The sequence below is a fragment of the Lacerta agilis genome, chromosome 7, assembly GCF_009819535.1.
Source record: "Lacerta agilis isolate rLacAgi1 chromosome 7, rLacAgi1.pri, whole genome shotgun sequence".
Lineage (NCBI taxonomy): Eukaryota > Metazoa > Chordata > Lepidosauria > Squamata > Lacertidae > Lacerta > Lacerta agilis.
The window spans coordinates 29,272,725-29,297,920 of record NC_046318.1 but is presented as its reverse complement, the minus strand read 5'-3'; the positions used below and the strand labels follow the sequence as shown (position 1 = coordinate 29,297,920).

The 25,196-nt window shown below is 42.0% G+C and overlaps 1 long non-coding RNA gene across 1 annotated transcript in view; it reads right to left on the bottom strand.

Annotated features, from left to right (window-relative positions):
* The window catches only part of LOC117049772, a 216,332-nt gene that overhangs the window by 106,219 nt on the left and 84,917 nt on the right, over positions 1 to 25,196 (bottom strand). The window contains exon 3 of the long non-coding RNA XR_004427013.1: positions 2,515 to 2,626. This is a non-coding gene — a long non-coding RNA (uncharacterized LOC117049772). The remainder of the gene's footprint in view (positions 1 to 2,514; positions 2,627 to 25,196) is intronic.

Here is a 25,196-nt window from a genome sequence, read left to right as displayed (position 1 = left end):
TACGTAACCCGAGCTACGACTGTAGTGCAATTTAGCTGCTCTAATTAAAAAAAATGGGCTTTAAATGCGCAAGCAACATATTAATCACTAACTTTCTATTTTAAAAAAGACACACATCCATGGTGCACTCTGGAGAAACCTTGCAAGTGCAGGGATAGGTGTGTCAGGTGTGGTGAGTACGGACCTCCCAAGACTATTGGGCCTTAACTCCCATCATCCCTTACCATTGAGCTGGGGCTGCCAGTTTGGAATCCAACAACAACTGGAGGGCCATAGGTTCCCCATCCTTGCTTTAGTGTAAATAAATTCAAAGGGTTCGTAGAGCTGTTCATAGAGCTCTACTAGTGAATCACTCCCCTCTCTCAGACTTTATGACCTACATTATGCTGACTGCACATCTAAGTCTGAGCCAAGTGCTGGCCAGGTTACCAAAGTACTGTATCTTAGTTTTCCAATACGAAAATCACATGTGTATTCCTGTCACTACATGTGTACGTTAATTACACATGCTTTAGGCACTGCACTTGATGGAGCATGAGGTTTAAAGGTTGTGTGTCTTTCATTAAGACGTCAGAGATTCCCATTAAATAAATAAACAAGTGCAACAGCCATCTGACTGGTGGCGAGGGGAGAAAATAGGAAAACCAAATCAAAACGCGTTCTCAAAACCTTTTTAATGAAAGATTCCCACCCCCACCCCTTGATTGGTTTTAGACTAGAACTTAATTTTCTCTGTTTGTATAAAAACAGCACAACAGTTAATGGTGATTATTGGCAAAGCTTTCAGCAGCACTGATGGAGCGGGTGGCAAAATCAGTTCCGCAAAAGTGGCCGCATTCTTTCAGAACCATGCAAGAAAGGAAAAGAAGAAGCATGCATGCCATCAGCTCCCTTGGCCCTCCTCCATTTTTGCAAAGGAGAATGAAAAGTACTGCGTGAGACACACAGATGCAGATGAGAATAAAGGTTGCAAAGTTATGCAGGGCGGGGGGGGGGGGGAGTTACAGGTTTAAGATAGATTTCACAATATATTTCCATAGGAATATTTTACCCAGTATAAGAGGAAGAATAGCAAACTATCACCCATGTAACCGGAGCCAAACCCAGGGACCAAACTACTTGGGAAAGTACCGGTAATCCTGCAAACAATCCTGCAAAAATAAGCAACCATGCACACAGAGTGGCAGGAAGCAGTGAGATCACAGAGTAACAGAATGCTCACACTAATTGCTGATTTCGGCAGTGTCCACAAACTCAGCACCATGTGTAATTTGTCTCTAAGACCTGCATTGCTTATTGCGTGTCTTGTATCATAACACAAGATACCAAAAATCTATCTTCACATACATACATACATGCATTGGCTACAACCCAACAGCTTGATCCTGAATATGGAACCTATTACAAACAGTACTGATGGGAATAATAATATTAATCCATAGGATGGAGATTCTAACACATTCTGCTTTGCTATATTGGCTAGACATTAAGCCAATATAACATCACATGATGTCATACAGTCTCATTGGCCAAAGATACACAAGGTCTTCCAGATGTGAAAAGGGGTTCTTTTTATTCATTTGCTTGAGTATGAAAGGGATCCTTAACTTGCACACCATAAAAGATGAAGAACCAGAGTGTGAAATACTTATCACTTCATCAGACTGCCTCATATGATGCCAATTCAGAATCTTCACAGACTCAGGGGAATCAGCATCATGTGGGTTTTAATGGGGCTGGGGGGGAACGGACACAGGGAACTGAAAACTAAGTACAGCAATTAAACACAGCCAATAACAGAAGCCATATGCAGATCAGCTTGACTTCGAGAATTATAGTCTAGGTGACTGGGGGGGGAGTCTCGCTACACAAAAATGGTGGGGAAGGCCTGTTTTGGTTCTGCAGTGGTGCCTCGAAAGGACAACCTTCTGCAAAGAAGATTTTTGTAAAAAAAAATCAATAGTTTAACTGTTTCTGATTTCATTTCCAAGACAGAAAAAGTCAGCATATAAGTGTAAGAAAATAAATACAGAGGAGTCTTTCTATGTCAATAGACCCATTTTAAAAGGAGGACAATATCTATGCAAATGAGCGAATTAGACTGGACTCCACACTTTCTACTCGATTTAAGGCTTAATTTAAAGCTTCTTTAAGAAAGAGCTAGTTGTCAAACAGAATGCACTGTCCACAAGAACTCACTGGGGGGTGGGGAATCCAGTACTGGCAGTTACTAGATGAAAATTGGTTCGAGTGTGGACCTTTGGGGCTCCCTCCCAACTCTGCAATTCTATAATTCTCTGATTCATAGGAACTTCTTTACTGCTGCTTATGGAAACCCTCAAGATTACCAAACAGGAAGGCAGAAGTAGATACTTTTAATTAAAGGGTGTCCCTACAGTATCACAGTGGGTTTCTATTCCAATCTGAAAACATCTAGGTAATATCCCTGTTTTTAACTGTAGGTCTGCTAAAAGAAAGCTTGCGGTATTACATAGAATCCCATAACTCACTTACCTCAGGTATCTGTCCTGCAACGGGAAGGAACTCACAGCCCCACAAGTAAATCCTTTAATTACTGACTCTCTCAAAGATAAATCATCATTCACTGCACTGACACGAGTTCTACCTGAAAGAGAGGGAAGTCGCCACAGAAAGGTCTTGAGTCATTTTATGTCAAAAAGAAAGTCTGGCTCTGTTTTTTTAAAGAAAGGAGACAATTAAATGTAGACCCTGTACTATATATGGCAGTTATATATTTTCTCACAAGAACTCTAAAACCAGCACATAATAAACCTTTTTAAAACATTTTAAAGGTTTGGAGATTAAGCACGTAGAGAAATACCCTTTCCTCCATGAGCTAGGAGCTTTATAGCAGGTGAAGATTCACTCACGAGGAAAGAAAATGTGAGTGTTCCAATCAATTATGAAACCACTAGAAGGAATAACATAATTATCTTTTATCTCTTGTAAACTTTAAGATGAGACAAAAGTTTGAGTCCTAAAAGATACATACAGGGAAGTAAGGCTCCTTCCAAGTAAATATGCATAGGACGACACTGTTAATTAAAATGATTGAGTCTCTAAAATGGTATCACTGGTCTCATAAGAATGTGTTTCATTTAGGATAAAGGACAATATAGAGAAATATAATGGAATCTGGAAAAGTGTTCTAGCATTTTATAATTTGAAACGCATGAATATGTGTGAGTCTGTTGTCATTTTTCGGGATGGTGCAATCAGTAGAACTAGAGAGAATTTGATTGTGATGTCTTGCCTAAATATCCTCATATAGTGTTTTCTTTAACAGTGACTGTGACTTGTTCAGATAAATATATAAATATTTTTGTAGGCCAGACAGTAACAGGGTTGATGAGCACATAAACAGTTTTAGAAGATTAGGCTAAATTTATACTTTTAGGGTCTCATTTGTGAGCTACACTGAGATAATACAGATAAGAGTTTTTAAAATCATGCACCTTTATTGATTCCAAAAATGTAGTTACTCTTCAAGCATTCAACATATGTTTCTATAGCCTTGCACTAGCCTAATATGGATGCCCTTTTGACTCCTTGCTCAATATAACAATAGATGATCTTAAATGGGTGACTAAACCAGGCATAGCCAACATGGCATGCTCCAGATGTTGTGGACTACAACTTCCATCAGCCCAACCAGCATGGCCAATGATCATGGATGATGGGAGCTGCATTCTCATAACATCTGGACATCTGGACACATTGTCTAAACATTATCTAAGCCAGGGTTTCCCAAACTTAGGTCTCCATCTGTTTTGGACTACAACTCCCATCATCCCTAACTAGCAGGACCAGTGGTGAGGGATGACGGGAACTGTAGTCCAAAAAAGCTAGAGACCCTGATCTAAACCTTTGACCCCGGTTGCGATGAACTAAACTGTTTTATCAGCAAGGAAAATTTCTGATACCAAGTCATAAACATCTGAGAAGTTCCTGGGCATTTAAAAATATTTTCTCATTCTTACATTTGCTAAATGCTAAACTGGGAAGAAAACACCATTGACTTCCACAATTTCCAAGCAAACAACATTTCTAACAGACTAACCTATAAAGCTGCCTTCTACAGAGTAAAACCATGGTCCATCTCACTTATTACTATCTACAGTGCACTGAAGTTGTCCTCCAGGGTTTCAGGTGGGGTCTCTCCTGGCCCTACCTCAAGATGCTAAGGATTGAACCTGGGACTTTCTGCATGCAAAGCAGTTGCTCTCCCACTGAGATATGCCCCTTTGACTAGATGTCACTAAACATTTCCAAAGAGATCATAGGGTTTTACTTAGCCATCCCATACAAAGCATTTATAACCTACAGACAGCAAATCTATGGAGTTTGCACAGATTTTCCTGAAATAAAATATTTTTGGACATTCAAGGGGGAAAAGCTGTTTTCGTCTAAAAGATAGCCTTCACTTGTTTAAGTGAGGAGAATGTAATCTGAATAAAATCTGAAGGTCAGAACCTTTCCCCTGGACCAACTTTAATGCAATGCTGTGGCTTCTGTCCAAAGCTAAGAGGTTGGGAAGTGGTGAATTACTAGCTGCAGTATTAAGAGTGCTAGAAAAGGAAACATGGGCTGGGAAAATAAGAGGACACATGTACAAGTAAGCAATTTAGACAACTTATCCAAAGTGGAAGCAAGACCCTAAATTAAGCAACAGCACTGGAAGCCCAACCTTAAATTTGTTCCCACTGTGGTTGAGAAATTTCCATTCTACAGGCAGTGCAAGAGTGGAAGGCTAAAGACAAGGTCACTATTGTAACAGTCTAGCAGTTTGTGGTTTTGTAAATGCCTAGGTTATATACAGTTCAGCAATTCCCCATGCTCGAATCATGTAAAGACAATTTGTGTAGGTGTGCCAATGCTCACTGTTGCACCTGAAACAGTTACAAGCAATTCTGTAAATTTATACTTATTTAATTGCATGCAAATACAAAAACACTGAAAGATTTGTGGGCCTGTTGTGCTAATAGCAAATTGTGCACATTAAACCAATAGTGATGTTTAACACTGACATAATAATACTGTTTTCGCACTAGTGATGTATGGAAGTGAGAGCTGGACCATAAATAAGGCTGATCGCCGAAAAATTGATGCTTTTGAATTATGGTGCTGGAGGAGACTCTTGAGAGTCCCATGGACTGCAAGAAGATCAAACCTATCCATTCTGAAGGAAATCAGCCCTGAGTGCTCAATGGAAGGACAGATCCTGAAGCTGAGGCTCCAATACTTTGGGCACCTCATGAGAAGACTCCCTGGAAAAGACCCTGATGTTGGGAAAGATGGAGGGCACAAGGAGAAGGGGACAACAGAGGACAAGATGGTTGGACAGTGTTCTCGAAACTACCAACATGAGTCTGACCAAACTGCGGGAGGCAGTGGAAGACAGGAGTGGCTGGCATGCTCTGGTCCATGGGGTCACGTAGAATCGGACACGACTAAACGACTAAACAACAACGATGATACTGGAGGGAGGTGTCTTCAATATGCTGAGACATTTACCTTTCCTTTTCATTCCCAACCTGGTAGCAGTAGTCTCTGTCCTGAACCAGGGTCTTGAAAGCTATGGCCAGGGCTAGCCAAGACCATTAGGCAGAATGATTTGAGGTATATTGAAAAGCCAGCAAATGGTTACCTATTTAATTCACTGTTGCTGGGGGTAAGAGAAACATTTGTGGGGTTTTTAACTTCAGATACAAAAATATATTGGCTAGTTCAATAGCCACCCAAATTATTTTTCCACTGTAGTAGAAATGTGGAATAGTATAATTAAGCTACAGGTGTGTTAAAAGTCACAACAATATTTATTTCTAAAAATTCTCTTGAGTTTTTTTTAATTAAGCTATTAATCGTTGGCGATAAATTCTCAACACTGTCACACAGCTGCCTACAATGCTTTCTTGGTGTGTCAAACCTAGTTATCTTGCTTCCTGAGTCTTTCAGTGTTAATGTTGAAACATCACTGTTGCTAATTGAAGTGAGTGCTTTTTTGACATGTCAACTCTTATTTTCAATTACTTTGAAGCCCAAAAAAGACCTTGTCTATCTATAGCTTTAGTCCATAAGTATTAACTTTGCCTATGTGAAATTCTCTCTCACACGCACACACACACACATGAAAGTGGGAGATGAATTCATGGACTTCAGCAAAAGAAAAGTATCTGATAAATGCATACCAGCATCTGGGCTGAGTTTGGTTGACCGCATAATTGGGTTGACCGCATAATTGGGCACAGATAACACATGTACCATATGGAATTCCCCCTTTCTTGGTATACCTCTCCCTATTTAAAACACTCTTGTATACATATCGGCATATTAAACAAGTCTGACATTGCTGTACTTTTGGTCTGCATCAACATGCTTCTTGTTAGTTAAGTAAATAAGAGAACTAGAACTACCTAAGCTTGCTTTCATCCATATATAGCAGATCATAGGTTGCCATTTTCCCATTACTCTTCCCCTACATCTTTGGCAGCTGGAGCCACTGCTCTGGTGATGGGGTCAGGGGGCCATGCTCTAAATCTTCACATGCCAAGATGCATAACATCAAGTCTAATGCCCAGAAGAAGGAACTACTGATGCAGAAGGTCACTAATTGCCAGTTTCTCTGCATTACAAGGGTTCTGGAAAGAACGCCCCACAAGAGAGATATGAGAATGGGGACACATCCTGACCCTTTAAAATTGCCAAGGGATTCCGCAGAAGGTAGAGGCAGCCAAATGCTAAATAAAATAAAAAATATGAATTTTCCTACTTGGGTGAGCACACATTACATTTTCAGGATATTTCCAAAGCAGCACTAAAGGAGGCTTTTAGAAATAGGAAGGCACTGTGTTATATGATCTGCAGAATTCTACAAAATGTGTTGATTCAAAATAATACACACAGAGAGAAAGTAGAATGTATAAGCTATCATGCTGAACAGCCACTCCTGCTTTGAAGTTAAATAAAATAAAATAAAATCAGGAGATCTGATCACAGAGCTTCCACACCATGTGATACTTGGTTCTGCAAAACATGAGATCCCTCTGAACCCTCAGACCCCATCAGTACCAGAGCAACACGCAACACCATAGAAGGTGCATGGCCAGAACTCGTGATGTGATATAGGTTTCAACATAACCTTTTGCAATCTCATTCTTAGGAGCACAGACAGGAAACATGTGTCCCTCCCGATTTTGCTGGATTAAAACCATCCCAGACTCTGGAAATGCTGGCTGCAGCTGCTGGAATTGAAGACCAACGTGTCCTCTATAGCAGTGTTCCCCAACCTTGGGCCTCCAGCTGTTTTTGGCCTACAACTCCCATCATCCCTGACCACTGGCCTTGCTAGCTAGGGATGATGGGAACTGTAGTCCAAAAACAGCTGGAGGCCCAAGGTTGGGGAACACTGCTCTATAGTACAGTGTCTGTGCAACCTCATTTATTTGCATGAATGTGTGCCTCTATCTCTGCTTTCCACATGCATGCTTTTTCTGGCACATATTTTGCGGAACCTTCACTCTCAAGGGATTTGTTCCATTTCCTTCAACTGCTGTATCTCAAAAGATACACAAAGCGGACTGCTCTTCTTCTGGTGTCCAACTGCATAGGTACCAGCAGCAAAGGCAGTCTGCAGTTAATTATATGGAATTCATGTTTTTCACCTTACTTCCCACCATGGTATCTTTGTCTTACTGTACATAATTTTTTTAAGTTGCATGGAAGTCACATTGGGCATAAAGGTATTTGAATTGCATTTGAATTTATTTCATGCATTACCGTTGTTGTTGTTGTTGTTGTTGTTGTTTATTGCACTTATTAGTTGCTTTTCTTTTGCAAAAATAACCCAAAGTGATTTACAAAATAGAACAATGATGAATACCAAAGCCGAATAAAAACCTAAACACGTATAAATGCAAAACACATTGAAAAGCCTCCAAATTAAGGAGGGGAGGGGAGAGAACCAGGGTAAAGAGAAATGTTTTTGTCTGGCACTTAAAAGTAGATGGTTCTGCTCCTTCCTCCTGGGCCGTGTGCAGAAAGTGGTGGGGGGGATGAGTGTTCAGACCCCTAGGCTCTCACCTGTGGGGTGCCACAGGGTTCCGTCCTCTCCCCCATACCTTTTAATATCTATATGAAGCTGCTGGGAGAGATCAGCAGGGGGTTTGGGCTGAGTGTCCATCAGTATGCGGATGATACCCAGCTCTACCTCTCTTTCAAATCAGAACCAGTGAAGGCCGTGAAAGTCCTGTGTGAGTGCCTGGAGGCGGTTTGAGGATGGATGGCAGCTAACAGATTGAGGTTGAATCCTGACAAGACAGAAGTACTGTTTTGGGGGGACAGGGTGTGAGCGGGTGTGGGGGATTCCCTGTTCATGAATGGGGTAACTGTGCCCCTGAAGGACCAGGTACGCAGCCTGGGAGTCATTTTGGACTCACAGCTGTCCATGGAGGCGCAGGTCAATTCTGTGTCCAGGGCAGCTGTCTACCAGCTCCATCTGGTACGCAGGCTGAGACCCTACCTGCCCACAGACTGTCTCGCCAGAGTGGTGCATGCTCTAGTTATCTCCCGCTTGGACTACTGCAATGCGCTCTACGTGGGGCTACCTTTGAAGGTGACCTGGAAACTGCAATTAATCCAGAATGCGGCAATGAGACTGGTGACTGGGAGTGGCCGCCGGGACCATATAACACCGGTCCTGAGAGAGCTACATTGGCTCCCAGTACGTTTCCAAGCAAAATTCAAAGTGTTGGTGCTGACCTTTAAAGCCCTAAACGTCCTCGGTCCTGTATACCTGAAGGAGCGTCTCCACCCCCATCATTCAGCCCGGACACTGAGATCCAGCGCTGAGGGCCTTCTGGCGGTTCCCTCACTGCAAGAAGCAAAGCTACAGGGAACTAGGCAGAGGTAGTGGCCCCCGCCCTGTGGAACGCCCTCCCAGCAGAGGTCAAAGAGATAAATAACTATCTGACATTCAGAAAATACCTGAAGGCAGCCCTGTTTAGGGAAGTTTTTAACCTGTGATATTTTAATGTATTTTAATATCTGTTGGAGGCCGCCCAGAGTGGCTGGGGGGACCCGGACAGATGGGCGGGGTACAAATAAAATATTATTATTATTATTATTATTATTATTATTATTATTATTATTATTATTAGATAGTGGTGGTATCAGGCGTATCTCCCTGGGGAGAGCACTCCATATGTTACTGGAATCAACTCTCATCATCTTTGACCGCTGTCCATCCTGGTTGGGGCTTCTGGGAGACAGAGTCCAGCAACGTTATACTGCACACCGTCCTGTGATCTTTGGATGAAAGGCAATATATAAATTTAATAATTCATCATCACCATAACAAGTGGGGAGCCACCACTGAAAAGGCCTGTTCTTATGTCACCTTCATCTGCATTTCCCTCAGAGGGGGCACACAGAAAAGGGTGTTGGATGTCAAATGCAGGGTGTGGGTCAGTTCATGTGGGGACAGATGTCCCTTCAGGTATTGGGGTCCTGAGCCACATATGGGTCAAAACCAGCACTTTGCATTGAGCTTAAACTGTGCAATTGCTATTTTTAATCTTAATCACTCTGTGTGTGCAATTTTTTTTATTCTTTCTTTACATGTCATTTTTTAAATTGTTTTTACATATGCAGCTGTTCTATACAAGTTTTTATTATATTGTAATAATATACTCCCCACAAGCACTCTGCACATCAAAAGCCAAAGGTTTTGTGAGGTTTTGTCTAGAAGCAGCAATAGATTCACAGTGCTTCTGACTTTCGGATAAAACCCAGCATGACAACCCCTTCACTCCCAGTCCAGGACATGGAGAAAACTCAGATGAGGACAGAGGGTCAGTGGCACATGAAAAACAAACCAAAACCTGTAGACACCTGTTAAGGCACAAGAAAAGTGGCTCAGCTACTTTAGCATTTTAAGCACTGCCTCGTCACAATTAGTGGAACAATTTCAGTGTTTTTCTTCCAATGCTGTACATTTTCTTGGCAGCGACAAAACTTTTAAATCTTATTGGAAATCAGAGAAAGGAGAAAGCACAGCAGGGGATCATTCCCCTAGGCTGATGATTTGAACACAATTTAGTTTACAGTTAACTCGCAGCATGGCTTCTGTAATGTCCTTTATCATCTATGAAGCTGTTCTCTCATTGCTCATTATCATTATCCATAAAAAGACAAGAAAATATGTTTTGATGCAAAACAGGGTAAGAGTTATTTGCACAAGGGGGGGAAATCTCTTTGCAATCATCTGTATTTTAAAAGATGGCTCCTTTATACCTGCACAAGAAATCAGGTAGAGGAGGTAGCAACATGTATCCTAGTTGTGTATTGGTGTGAAAGGGAAAGGGACTAATCATACTGAATGCTAGTTTATGCATTCCACTTTCTGCATGAGGAAGCTGTCTCAATCTTAGACACACCATTGGTCCATCTAGTGCACTATTTTTACATTATCGTTACACTGACAGCAGCTCTCCAGAATTTCAGAGAAAGGAATCGGACCTGGACCGTCTGCATGCAAATCAGATACCCTACCACTGATCTACAATCTCACATAGATCCACTAAGGTTGCAAATAGATAAGAGTGGGTGGGAAAAATAAGTAGAAAGTACGTATGGTGCGTGAGTCTGCATGTGTGGAGGTTTTTCTGCTCACCTCATTGGAATGAAAGTATTTCAGCAAACTCTGGTAAATAGTCTGCTGAAGTAGGCTGTTTCATAGGAAAGCATGATGAAACCTCATTCCTAAGCTGCTGCAGAATTTTCCCTCAAACTCTGGCAATTCTGCTCCAAAGACCTTTACGGATAGAGAGCAAAGCCTTTTTTTAAAAAAAAAAGTAGATATGGAGAGTCTGTTTTCTAGCAGGGTCTGTCCTCACAAGTCCTCTTTGAGGTCACTGAGTAGGTGGAGACCAAGCAGCTGTGCCAAGAGGACTGGTGGAGTCAGCAAACACAGCTATCGAGCAGACACTCGCCAAAGATTCCACAGGGGGAGAAAGAAAACAAGAAGCGCCAAAAGTGGTTTGCCTTCTATGGGCATCCAGTTGTTAGGTGTGTTTTCTTTAAATACAGTGGTGAAAACACACAGACACAAGGCACCAGAATAAATTATAAAAGCCAGAATGCCAGCCTGACAAACTGCATTGATGTGGCATCTTCTCTGGGTTCAGAGCTTGGCTTTGGACTTCCTTGGCATTCCTCCTTTCCCCAGCACGAAATCAATTACCTAAGGCAAGCCTCCGAATGGTTCTTCTTTCCTCCCTCCACTCTCGATCTCAGTCTTTACAGAATTGGGGGGGGGGTTGGAAAAGTAATATCCGGGCAGCACCCCTTCCAAGTCACCCATTCCAAACTCTAGAGGGAAGTACTGATTAAGGGGAACACGTAACGTTGCTGAGGTGTTCCTCCAGCTTTTTACAGGCTCAGCAGAATTGCTGTACTTGCCAATTGCTAGCTGCATTCTGGAGGATTGCTCATATACTCCAAGAGCTCACACATGTGCTGATTTTGTAGGATTTGGAGAGATTAGTAACCTGTAACTGCCAACAGTCTATAGCTTGAGGCAAAAAATAGATAACCTCGGCTAACCTCGATTCGAAATAAACGTTCCTTCCCTTCCCTCTTTCCTGCGGTGCAAGTAAAATGGCAGCAAGACATTTCTTTTATCAATCCACTCACTTGAATACCGCCTGTTTCAGTATCCTACTGCACAACTAAAATAATAAAACAAACAAATGGAATGACAGGGGAAGGAGGGCACAGAGTGATGAGGTTTAACTCTCAGGCTTTTACTAATGCATTATGCTTTGAGCTGGTACCTATCAAACAGACACTCTGGGCTTCACAGAGGCATTCTCATCAAAACACAAAATGGATAAACGATGGACTCAAAAACAATCAAGCACCCTTTGCTTGCCTCGCAGATGGCTGAACCGAAAGGCTAAGCATGTAAATCAACATTCCTATTCCTCCTCACTTTCTGCACTTTAGTCGTAATCCTTTCACCTGGTGTAAACACACATGCTGTATTATTTGGACTAGAGACCACCCAGCAATAGCCTGCCATCTTTCATTATCTGCTGTAAGAGTCAGAGAGGGAGATATATATATATATCAGGCAAATCCTTTAACAGCATTCCACCTGGAATTTGTCCAAAAGTTCACCTATCAAATGTCATCATATAAGAGTACCTGAAACTTCAGAAAATACTTCACAGGGCGAAAGCACAAAAGGACTGTCTCGTAAATACAAATATTAAACCCAACACCTCATCGCTCTGCCCTCTCTGTCACCAAGATGACCTAAGACATGTGCTGTCTGAGGTGGACAAGCAAAAGCTGTCCCACACTCCGTTGCTGCCCCCCCCCAAGCTCTGGGCCCCACTTTGCCACCCGCACTGCAATTTCCTCCTCCCCATTCAGTGATGAACTTGGGTCAGTTATGTGAATTGTGTAGCTTTTAAAAATAGGAGTGGGAGCTTTTAAAATGCCATGTTGTGAACTGCCCTGAGATCTACGGGTATAGGGAGGGACAACATTTTAATAATAATAATAATAATAATAATACAGTGGTGCCTCGGAAGACGAAATTAATTCGTTCCGCGAGTCGTTTCGTATTGTGAAAAATTCGTCTTGCGAAGCACAACCATAGGAATGCATAGGAATTTAATTCCCATAGGAATGCATTGAAATTTTCGTATTGCGAAGCACGACCATAGAAAAATTTGTCTTGCGAGTCACCCTTTCGTTAGCGAATGCCTTTCGTCTAGCAAGTTTTTCGTTGTGTGAGGCATTCGTCTTGCGAGGTACCACTGTAATAATAATAATAATAATAATAATAATAATAGAGATGGTGTTGGCAGGATTTGGTAAACTGTATCTTGAATGGGTGCAAATAGTAGGCCTGCATTTCTATTTATTAAGCCAAAATATGGCAGACCCCAATCAAGAAATATATACAAGTGATATCCATAGTTCAGCTATCCTCTTTACCACTGTACACACACACACGCACACCAATTTCTCTGGTGACCAGTTTCTCCCCATTTTTGCCAACCAAGTCTGCTAGGATACTGCATAAAAACTTTAATATATTCAAATATTTTTAAGTACTTTGTACAAGTACACCTTACCTTAAGACAGCATCTAACCCACAAAACCCCAAAATGGTTGGAAATGAGAGCTTGAAGGAATCGGCTAATTTTGAATTACATTACATATTGTGCCTTTACTTAATCTCTTTTCAAATCAAGTAATATTATAATTGCAATATCATTCCATTATGTTTCATGTCTCCCAAACACCAAATTAGTGTGAATATTAAAACAAGCTGAAGCTTTATAGTTTAATTACTTTAAGTATATTTGCCGTGACTTGCTGCAAGTACTGGAAAGGTGGGGGCTTGGAGGTTTGAAGAATATATAAGAGACTGACTTGCAGTCTCCAAGACAGAGCTTTTAACCAAAAATGACTCTTGAATCCTGACCTTTGGACTCCGTATTACGAAGAATAGTTTAAATTAGAATACTGCAGAACATTCCAGCTCTTGGTAAAATGATGGTAAATCATTATAGCCCTTATTTCAAGATGATCAAACGCATCTTAATGAAACATGCTTGCGTTCTATGCTGTTAACAGCCACTTTGTATTCCTAGATCTACCTTAATGACAAATTTGGCACCGCTCCTCTAGGCCTAATCACACAGGCTGTCTGAAAACCTGCTTATGTATTTAATATTAACATTATTTTTAAAGCATTGTCTTTCATCATTTAACACCATTTCCAAATGCAAAGCCAACTTCTTTGAGACTTTAAAACAGTCCAGGATTCAGCCAAGGAACAAGCATTCAGCAGTATGGAGATAGTGTTGTATATGGCTCAGTTCCAAGCTTTATGGTGCCTAGATCACTGTGGTTTAATTTGTTAAGACTCATTATTTTTAAAAAAAACTTTATTCTGGGAAGGCCTTGACAAAAATCCCTTATTATAGTTGGACTGTCCAAGGACTGGAGCTTTATTCTTGCTGAGTCTTTATTAAAAATGTAGACTGCAGTGGTCTGTAGACTTACCTTGGCATAAACCCCACTGAACTTAGTAGGAAGTTCACGCAAAGAATACGATAAAAACATACAATGAACAACTGCATACAGGCGGTGGCCATTTTGCGTGGGGGTTCTATTCCTGGCCCCCCCGTGCATCAGTGGAGCATACATAAAGCCCACCCCAATCCAACCCCCATTCTACCCTCTTCCGGGTCCAAAAGGACTCCTGTTGTCAGTGGTTGCACATCAGTTGGATGCACACAAAATGGCTGCCACCTGTACATAAAAACAGCTAAGCATTTGCATTCATAAAAATAACTTTACAAGTTATTTATCAATATCCATTCACGTAGGGGGCACAAGGCCACATGTACCACCACATGACCAGCTTCCCTGCCCATCTCCAGCCTTCCCATGTTCAACAAGGAAGGTTTGAAGAGGGCTTCTATCCATGTTTAAACTGAGGAGAGTACTGCTTTTGTTTGTTGCACTGTTGTGCATTTTTGTTTTCTTTTTATATCATAAATCACCCTGTGATCCTTGAATGAAGATCAGTGTGGAAACAAACAAATAAATAAATAAATAAGGACAGCCCCTTTCAGAGCTCCCCTGCTCAAAATATGAAGGACAGGAACAGAGAGTGCAGAGCCAGCATGCATTGATACTTTTGTAGTGGTGGGAGAATACATATGACCCCAACATCATCATACTCAGAGCTATTGTCTATTTCTGGCATTTATGACTTGGTCTTTTCTGCTCAAAATTTTCCTGTGCTTTTTATTATTCTCTTTTTCATCTCACCTTCCTCCCATGGTGAAGACATGTCAAATTGGTCTTCTTAAATCTTCCTAAGTGCACAATCCTGTGTGCTTCTACTCAGAAGTGAGCCCCACTGATTTTAAAAGAACTTACAAGTTAAACATGGTTAGGACTACATCTTAAGCTTTTCCCACTGACCCCACTTATTTCTCAGTGAATTCTTTGATCTTATCAAGGCTGGGTTATTCTAATTTGTCCCTTGTGGGCTTCCCTTTATCTCACCTTAGGTCTTTCTTTTATCTTATTTCATTCGGTCCATGAATTTGATCACATAACTCCATTATTGTTTTCTCTTCGTTAGTTACCTCATCCGTTCTTGCATTCAATTTGAAGTTCTGTTATTAGCATCCGCTTTTTGGTTCCTTTATATCTTTCTTTCTTCTTCCTTCCTTGATCTCTTTATTATTCAAGTTCTGGCTCTCTAACCTTTTATCTTGATTGTGTACATTTTATTGGGGTGGGCTCCTTATATTTGGAATGAGTTTCCCCCCAGAAATCTGATTTGTTTAGTCCCACTGCACCATTCAATAAACTCCTCAATGCCTATTTGACTTAAGAAAGCATTAGCAGTGCTCAGCCCCACTCCTAATGTTTTACTCGCATTTACTTGAACACAAATAAAACCCTCCAATACTTTGGGGGCTTGTACGCATCATCTCTCTTCTCCATTTTCTTTCCTAGGTGTGTTTACTTATCAGGTTGCCTGTCTCGTGGCAACATAAGACTGTGTCCTTTCAACATTTCTATATACAGTATCTCCAAGTGGTTGCTTGGCTTTTGAAGGTGGGTGGAGTGACAATGATCAGGGTCACAGTAGGTATGGAGGAAGAAATTAAGCTTTGGTTCCCTTGGTCCTCAGAAAAACCTCTGAGGAAGACGGTATTTCCTTTGGGGGCCATGGGGGCAGAGAGAATCTCCCATGGGTACTGAAATGGGCTGGAGGAACAGCTTTGAAAGACAGATTTTCCTCAGGACCACAGCAGGAAACTCCCTCTTCATGTCTGCAGTGATCCCAATATTTACCAGTCCTCCCCTCTCTTCCAACCTGGTTCTATTTACATTTTAAAAACAACAACCTATAAGTTAAGCTTATCTCTGGGATGAGCATATCCTATTATGCAGTCTGAGCAGTCAGCTGAAATACTAAGGTTAGCCTCGTTTTCCTTTTCTTTCTTTTTTCCCCAGAATACCACACACACAATACTTGAATTTTGATATGCTGACAAATTCTTTAAGTTATTCCATTTCCCTCCCCAAGCTAATATGCCAACTGGGTGGCCGGAGGGAAGGGAGCCAAGAATGGACATTCTTGTAGATATTTGCTGCTTGCAGAGCAGTTCAATATCAGACGCCTGCTTCCTCAGCCGTGACTGCTTTCCATATTTTCTTTACATTTATTTTCCCCCTCCCCTACCCTGTGACAGGTTGATATATGAAAACCAACAGTGAGGCAGCAGGTGTTGGGGGAAGGGAAAGAGAAGCCTACAAAACGTCTCTGCTCCGATACATTATCACATTCCACAGAAATATTATGGTTCACGAGTCTCTTGTTTTCCAGCGCATTTTATACCACATTACAAATGTACCACTTCATCTGGAAAAGAAATAAGGGCCTGCAAGGGCAAAATACGTGGGCCAGGGCCAGCATCGCTCTAAGGCAAACCATTTCAGCAAAACAACCATTTAAGACGGGAAGTCTCATTCTCACTGTATAGAATTATTTTTTTAAAAAAAGCAAATTTCAGCTGAAAGGATCAGGGGGCAGGAGTGCCACATGCCCATTTTTCTCAGCGCAAGCTTCTTAAACCTGCGACTATTTATTACATTTGTATACAGCCCATCCAGCCAAGTTCTCCAGGAGGTTTACATAAGCTTTGAAATATAATTCGCAATGAATCAGGAAAACCAAGAGAAAATAAATCACAACAGCAAACAGGAAAAAAAGCTGCATAAAACAGTGCATCTGAAATAGCTATTAAAATCAGAATAAAAACGCAGCAAGGGAAATGGGCGGGGGAGGGGGAGTCCTAAAAGTTCCTAATATAGAAGGTGTTTAAAAGGTCTGGGAGGAAAAGCAGGCCTGCATCTGGCACTTGAAAGACCATAATGTACGGAGCAGGTGAGCCTCTTTTCAAGGAGTGCATTTTGTTAGTGTGGTGTTACCACCAAAAAGGCCCTTTCATAATCTTTTGTGTGTGTGTGTGTGTGTGTGTGTGTGTGTACACATCATTATTTCACACGCCCTGTTTCTTTGTTTAGGAGCTCAAGCAACCTGCACATGGAATTCAAGTGGTCTACAATCCGGAAAGCTTACAAGACTAAACTGTGAGTTATCAGGAATCTTGAAGGAGAGACTCTTGGCAGCAGATCTCAGATACCTTACGTCTTACGCAGCTGAGGCAGGTCTGTGAAGAGAGCATGGCTTGCCTGAGGCAAACTAATGTGTGCTTGACAGGTAATATTCAAACTAGGGAAATCCCAATCTGCAGCTGTAACAGCTCAAAATGATACTCAACATTGCACAAAGCTCTGTTCAAGGCAGTGCCTGTGCCAAAAATTTACCCTGCATCCCCGCCCCCAATTATTCTCCATCAAGGAGTGTGTGTGTAGAGGGGGGAGGGTGGCATGCAAAAATTACCAGAGAAAATTGTGGTGAAATTCTCACAGGTGTGTTATAGTGTTTGTGCTGTGCTTACCTTACTTTTGAGGTAGTTGAAAGGTGGTTGTGAGTGTCCTTTTCTGTCATCTGCAAATCATCTCACCATTGGCCTGCACTCCCTGGTGTCTAGCCTTTATTTAAATGCCAGGGGAAGACATGAGGTAACTCCCCCCCCCATCAACACCAACCCAGCAGCTCTTTCAAAGGAGGAAATATGGGCAGTCAGGGAAGCTACAGAACACAGGATAAATGGCTGTGGGAAAGGAAAACATGTATACCACCCCTGACCACATTATAATGATATCATGAGCTGAAAACTCTGTATCCACCAAAATCCTGAAGTGTGATAAGAATGAGGCAGAAAAACTAAAACCTTTCCTGCAGGAGAAGAAATATTTTGAGAAACTGGAGGACAGATTTCAGTACAGCACTAATTCAGCATGCATTTTCAGCATGCAGTATGTTAATTGCAAGCAGCCCCTTGGACCCCAGATGCTATTTGCAATGAAGCCCTGGAAAAGCTTCAATAGAAATTGGACAATAGCAGGTAATACCGTGCAGATCTGCTTATTTTCTTGCAGATTTGTATAATTATACCCACAGTGTTTTCCTAAAATAGGCATTATGGAATGGTTTGCCCACAATTTAGAAACATAATCAGCAAGTGGCCTCCCCATCGGAAGCGTGGCATACTGTACTTTAAATAGCCTCAAAACTGTCTGAGGCAGGTTATTTTTTTGTCCCTGTGAATCTGAATACATGGTAGTGTGGAAGAAGCAGATGAAACACAACAGGATGCAACCAAGTGCCTGAAAACAACTGGTCACTACAATAAACTACAGAGAAGGGAATTGCAAAGCCAGGCGATCCTGTTTGATAACTAAACTGTTGCTTGGGACATGAAGCCAGGGACGGAGCAAAGGGGCATAGGGGGCGGTCCCGCCCCGGGTTCCAGGGGAGGGGGTGACACCTGGACAGGCCCCGGACGGGCCACGGGGTGGAGCGGGCTTGCCCCACAGCCTGCTCAAAAACCTGCTCAGCGGCCTGCTCGCAAGCCATGGGGCGAGGCTGCTCCGCCCGGTGGCCTGTTCGGGGCCCGCACAGCGGCGCCGCTATGGCGCAGCACGCACTGTGCATGCATCGCTGCGTATGACGCACAATGCACGGTGTGTGCATCGGACGCAACGCGGCGCACGCGCGGCGGCACTGAATCCCTGTGTTTGCCGCCCCGGGTGACCAAGCAGCTCGCTCCGCCCCTGCATGAAGCTGCAAGTATACAGAAATCCCGTCAAGGAGGAATATGGATGTGAATTAGGAACAAGTGTTAAGAGAGGGAAATACAGGCATAAGGAAGACACAAGGCATCCTTGTCTTGCACATAGTTATTAAATAGAAGCAGCATCTATTTTTAGTGACATTGTCACAATTCTTATTCAGTTTATGTATATTTAGAACCTATGCCCCAACTTTCCCCCTATTTCTCCAATCAAATATTATTTGACATAATGTGTATGCCTCTAAGCAGTTTATTTATCATTATTTGCTCTATTTGCAAACTACCTTTCATCAATTAAGAACCCAATGTGATTTGCAACATATACATAAAACAATAAAATATAGCTACATTTAAACCATTTAACAACGATACATAAGCCATTTATTTATTTATTATTTAAAAAGCAACATATCAAGACAGCAGACATACCTCATTGATTACAGCTGGCCTAACCAAATCATGCTCGCTTTTGTTGTTGTTCAGTCGTTCAGTCATGTCCAACTCTTCGTGACCCCATGAACCAGAGCACACCAGGCACACCTATCTTGCACTGCCTCCCGCAGTTTGGCCAAACTCATGCTAGTCGCTTCAAGAACACTGTCCAACCATCTCATTCATCTTCTGTCGTCCCCTTCTCCTTGTGACCTCCATCTTTCCCAACATCAGGGTCTTTTCCAGGGAGTCTTCTCTTCTCAAGAGGTGGCCAAAGTACTGGAGCCTCAACTTCAGGATCTGTCCTTCCAGTGAGCACTCAGGGCTGATTTCTTTAAGGATGGATAAGTTTGATCTTTTTGCAGTCCATGGAACTCTCAAGAGTCCCCTCCAGCACCATAATTCAAAAGCATCAATTCTTTGGCGATCAGTCTTCTTTATGGTCCAGCTCCCACTTCTGTACATTACTACTGCGAAAACCATAGCTTTAACTATACAGACCTTTGTCGGCAAGGTGATGTCTCTGCTTTATAAGATGCTGTCTAGGTTTGTCATTGCTTTCCTCTCAAGAAGCAGGTGTCTTTTAATTTCGTGACTGCTGTCACCATCTGCAGTGATCATGGAGCCCAATAATGTAAAAGCTCGCTTTTACTCCTGCCTAAAAAACGAAGCTCTCTGTTCACTACTCTGCAACTTACTAGAAGAATGCAATAAGTTGGAATGTGGCATTCTTTGCCTGTTGCTACAATAGAGCTTAGGCAACTTGGGTCTGGGTAGCCTGTATAATTTGTGACAACTAATAATTTCACTATTTTCTATTTCTGTACGGGTGCTTCAAGCTGCAAACCAATTTTAATCAATATCTGGTTTTTTTGTAAATACGTTTTTGATAATCACATCTATTGCAATAACTTCTGCGGCACACAACTGTTTCTAGGGAATATCCCCAAAGCAATGGTTTTGTGACCACACATGAAGGATGCAGATTCAACATGTTAATAGACAGAACAAGTAAATCTGGCAAAAAAAGAGAAAGCAGGAAAAGTGTTCCTCTTCCCCATGAGCCTTCTCGGAATGCAGGAAAGGAAATTCTGTCAGACCAGGCAGGATTCAGGAAGGAAGGTGAATGTGGCAGAATAGTGGCGTCACCAGTGGTGCTATTCTGCCAGAGAGAGGAAGTTTTGTTGCTATTCCTCAAACGTTAATTGAAGATTCACTGTGTTGCTCGGCTCTTATATACTGCTTTAGGGCACGTTCATAGATCCTGGGCGACACCTCAGGTTGCAGCCCCTGGCCCCAGCAGTCAATTCAGCAGCTTTTGAAGTTCTCCTACAGACAACTACATTTCTCTTGAGCATCCTGCCCAGTTGGTTGGTTTGGGAAATCTCTCAATAAGGGTGCACAAAGACAGTATTTGCTCTGTTGAGAAGACTCCCTGGAAAAGACCCTGATGTTGGGAAAGATGGAGGGCACAAGGAGAAGGGGGCGACAGAGGATGAGATGGTTGGACAGTGTTCTCGAAGCGACTGGCATGAGTCTGGCCAAACTGCGGGAGGCAGTGGAGGATAGGGGTGCCTGGCGTGCTCTGGTCCATGGGGTCATGAAGAGTCGGACACGACTGAATGACTGAACAACAACAACAATAAGAATTGTTTGCATTTTGCATATTATTATTATTATTATTATTATTATTAAGTTCACTCACTCAACTAGTACAAAATTATGTTTCCCACCCGAGTTTTCAAGTATGGGCAGGTTTTTAACACAGCATGCTTCTTAGCATGGACCTTCCTTGCTCTGCTGCACCATCCAAGGCCAGTTTGGGGTTGGTTAATGGTCACTCCACAGCCCTAGTTTACAAGAAATGGTTCCAAAATATCCTGAGGGCCTCGGTAGCATAGAGCCCACACAAATGTATCCTCCCAACTACCCCAAATCCCCAAAGCTGGAGAGAGAGAGGATGCTGTAACTGTAATTGGCAATTTAAAAATGTGCACACAAGAAACACACAAACAAACACACACACACACAGAGAGAGAGAGAGAGTGAGAGAGCGAGCAAGCAAATCAGCCACAGTCTAAGGCAGCTTTCTTGGTTGCTATATTTGACCCAGCATAGTGCTTAGGATACCATTAACACCACATCAAGAGAGAGACCCCACCAATTTCTGTTTGTGCACTTGTGCATGCAGGCTTCTATGTGTGCTTGTTAAACATACTAGCACACCACAAGTTCTCCTTGTAAATTTACCTTTTGGCTGAAGTATTTCAGAACTGTTACAGTTTTCCTGTAAAAATGTCATGGAGGCAGGAGCAGCACTAAGCCCAGGTTTGGTGGCTTTCATAATCCAATCCAGTGTTATATTTTTGCAGTTAAAGGATTTCATGGATTTTACTTTTAAAAAACGAAATGCACCTTTAAACAAGTTTTTTTTGTCCAGATCTAAAGAAACGAAATAGGAAACTTAATAGCTTTTTTTTAAAAAAAAATCCACAGCACTTCTGAAGAAAATATTTCTAAGTGAATTTTACAGGTTTCTTACAATATACAAAAAAACCCCACCCTAAAATAAAACTAGAGACAGAAGAAAAAATGAGCTTTGGATGGCTAAAATGCTAGTAATTGTTAAAGGAAGAATATGAGGTGGTATAATTTACCACTAGGACTCAAGTGAAAGTAGGACTCATTTGAATGATTCTGGCAATCTTTCAGAAAACAAAGCACTATAATTTGGAACAGGGAAGCAGCTGTTGGCAGCAACCTGCCTTTGTAACTTTTTTGGTGAACACACTTTAAGAAAAAAATCAGTAGACATAGGAAGGAAACAAATAAAAAGCCCTGGCAAACTTAGTTGACTACTCCACTGAGAGAAGCAACCTACCAGTACTTGCCTGTATTTTCCTTTGACAGAGACTGCATTTTTACAGGAAATAGTGTCAACAGTTCAAGTACTTCAACCAAAGGTAAAGTTACCTCTGCTCCCAGATACCTTGATGTGTGCCACTACATACACACATGCAGTGCCTTTTTTCTTTAAAAAAAAAATGTTTAGGGGTACTCTAATTTTCCTACTCATATTGAAATACTGCCCCTCAATGAGGCCAAACTTAGATTCACAAAATGTTTAGGGGTATGCGTCCCCCCAGAAACAAAGCACTGCACACGTGTACATGTAGAAGTAGGTGCATATATGGAACTGCGTAAAGAAAAGGCATGGGGTATGTGCAAACATGGATCTTAAAAAGAGAAGCACAGATGTCTCAGATGCGAAAAAATGTCAAAGTTTACCCCAGTCCTCCTTTCCCCTTCCCATCTCCCTCGTACCATCTGCAAAAGCTCAAGTCTGCCCAAATTTGCAGCCGAAGTGACCTTGAGGCCCTGCATAGCTGGTTACTCAAACTGCACCTGCACAGGATTAAGTATCCTGTTTGTGAGTGATGGCCGCCTGCCCCCCCACCCCCTTTCACAAGATGAAGCCGGGTGAGAGAGAGGCTCAGGGAGACCAGTGTCTTCCCTTCATGAAGAGAGCAGCCGCAATAATATTGATTTAGGTCGTTAACCTTACCCAAGTCACCACCTGCAGAAAGTTGCGTCTGAAATTCTTGTACATGTTTAGATCCGTTCTAGTTTCAACCCAAACATAATTACTGCCTTTCACAGATGTGGATCTAACCTGGAATACGAAAAGAGTCTCCTATAAGGTCTGCATGTGTTCTCCTAATAAATGTGGGTTTGTTATACATGTTGAGCAAGAAGGTGAGGAAAGGGGATATTTACCCACCCAACTGGATTATTGACTATATAATTTTGAGAGATGCCTTGGTAAGGTAGATGTGCCAAGAAAAAAAAGATGTGCCAGGGGGGAAAAGGCTTGCTTGAAGTTTTTGTAACTATCCCAGATTCCCAAAGTGTGAGGTGGGCTTGAAAAGGAGCGGGGACTTTTCCTAGACAAATTTGTGTACATGCTCAAGCATGCAAGGAAGCAATATCTCAACCTGTATCCTAATTACTTGTCTATTTACTTGTGCCAGTGAGACAAATTTCATGTATGGATGCTTCCTTCCTTCCTTCTAAAATGTGCAAACAGGGCCATGCCTAAACCACAAAGACTTTTTCTTCTTCTCTGTCCTTCCTTTTCTATATAAAGCAACTGTGTCCATTCATACACATCTCACGCCCTCCTCAAAAATGAAAGCACCCATCACAAAATTGAAAATACATTGTATACATGAAAGCTTAGGAGGATAAGACTGGTAGAGGCTATATAATTGCTGGCTCATGTAAACCTCAAGATACTAGAGGCTACAGATTAGTAGATGAGATCCTCTGGTTATGCAAAATAAGAAACGTTGTCGAAGCTTGAATAGCAAACACTATTTTACCAAAGTATTTTGTACCTATACTCTGGACTTATTTATACGACTGTTGTTAATTTGAAAATGATGGAGTACTGAAGCTGACCAATCACATTCAAGGTATGTCAATGTAAACTGCCCAGACAGGATGTGAAACACAGAAACAACCTCAGACAGGCAAAGGTAAGGCAAAGGTCAAAGAACACTGGCATCTGTAATTGCTATGCCCCTTCTACCTGACCTTGCATCAAGGTTATAGCCAGTACACCAGGGAGTTATTGTACAGATGCACTTACACGCAAGTAGACATAGCAAGGGCAGAAACTTAAACATCTGTAAGTATTTAGGTAAGGGAATGTATAAAGTTTGCATTGCACTGCCCTTCCTTGTGTTTGTTGAAGGAGCAGGGATCCAGTGAAAGCATACACACAGTGTTTCCCAAACTTGGGTCTCCAGCTGTTTTTGGACTACAATTCCCATCATCCCTGACCACTGGTTCTGCTAGCTAGGGATGATGGGAGTTGTAGTCCAAAAACAGCTGAAGACCCAAGTTTGGGAAACACTGCAGAAAAAGAAGGGAAGAGAAAGTGATTTTTCACCAAATGCCACTTCTGTTTGTAGCTTCCACGCTGTTCCAGGGGATCCCCCAACCCCTCCAGGTCAGCTTTTGGTGGGAGACACAGGGAACTGCAGGGGAAAATTAGGGGAGGGGCTGCTTCCACCACTTCCTCCAGCAGGCAAGACCATTGGACTGATTTCCACCCACAGGCAGTTCAGATGAAGCACTTTATTTTTAAGAGATATGGTGCATTCTACGGATATAGGCATTCCAAAGAGCACCCCTATCACCACAAGTCATTTCAATGAGGTAAATCTCTCATTTTTTCTAAATATTTGCTACTCACAATATCAGTTGTTCAATGTCACAAAATGAACAGGCAACGACCTGGTTTGCACATAATACTAAGCTATGGTTTGTTTGTTCATGTGAGTTGGCTGTCCCTTTTGCATATTGCATGACACAGAGGAAGACTTTGTTGATGAATGCCATCATGGTTTGCCACCATCCTCTACAGCATCTGTGAGACAAAGGGAGACATCCTGCTGGAGGAGCACCCTAAGATGGCCAACACAGGAGATGAGAAGAATAAGGTGTCCATGGATGGAGAACAAGGCGGTGACCCTCCTTGGGCAACCACCAACAAATTAATGCATGGTGATGCATGGAACAGAACCTATGGCATTCTGTGCTCTACCACTGAGCTGGCATCTCTCTCCACTTATATTTTACTTTGCTTCCTTAGTCCATCCTAGCTGTTGAGTAGCCTAAAACTATCCATAAAAAATTATATGAATCCAAGTGAAGTAGCTACACAGAAGTTACTCTTGTTTATTTACTTTCTCAAGGATCTCATAGGATCACAGAATTATAGAGTTGGAAGGGACGTTGAGGGTAAACTAGTCCAATCCCTGCAATGCGGGAATCTTTTACTTTCTTCTGTATTAATTAATAGCTGCCCTTCATTCTCTTTGGAATACCACAGACTATGCTTGAAAGTCATTGTTGCATCTGACACCA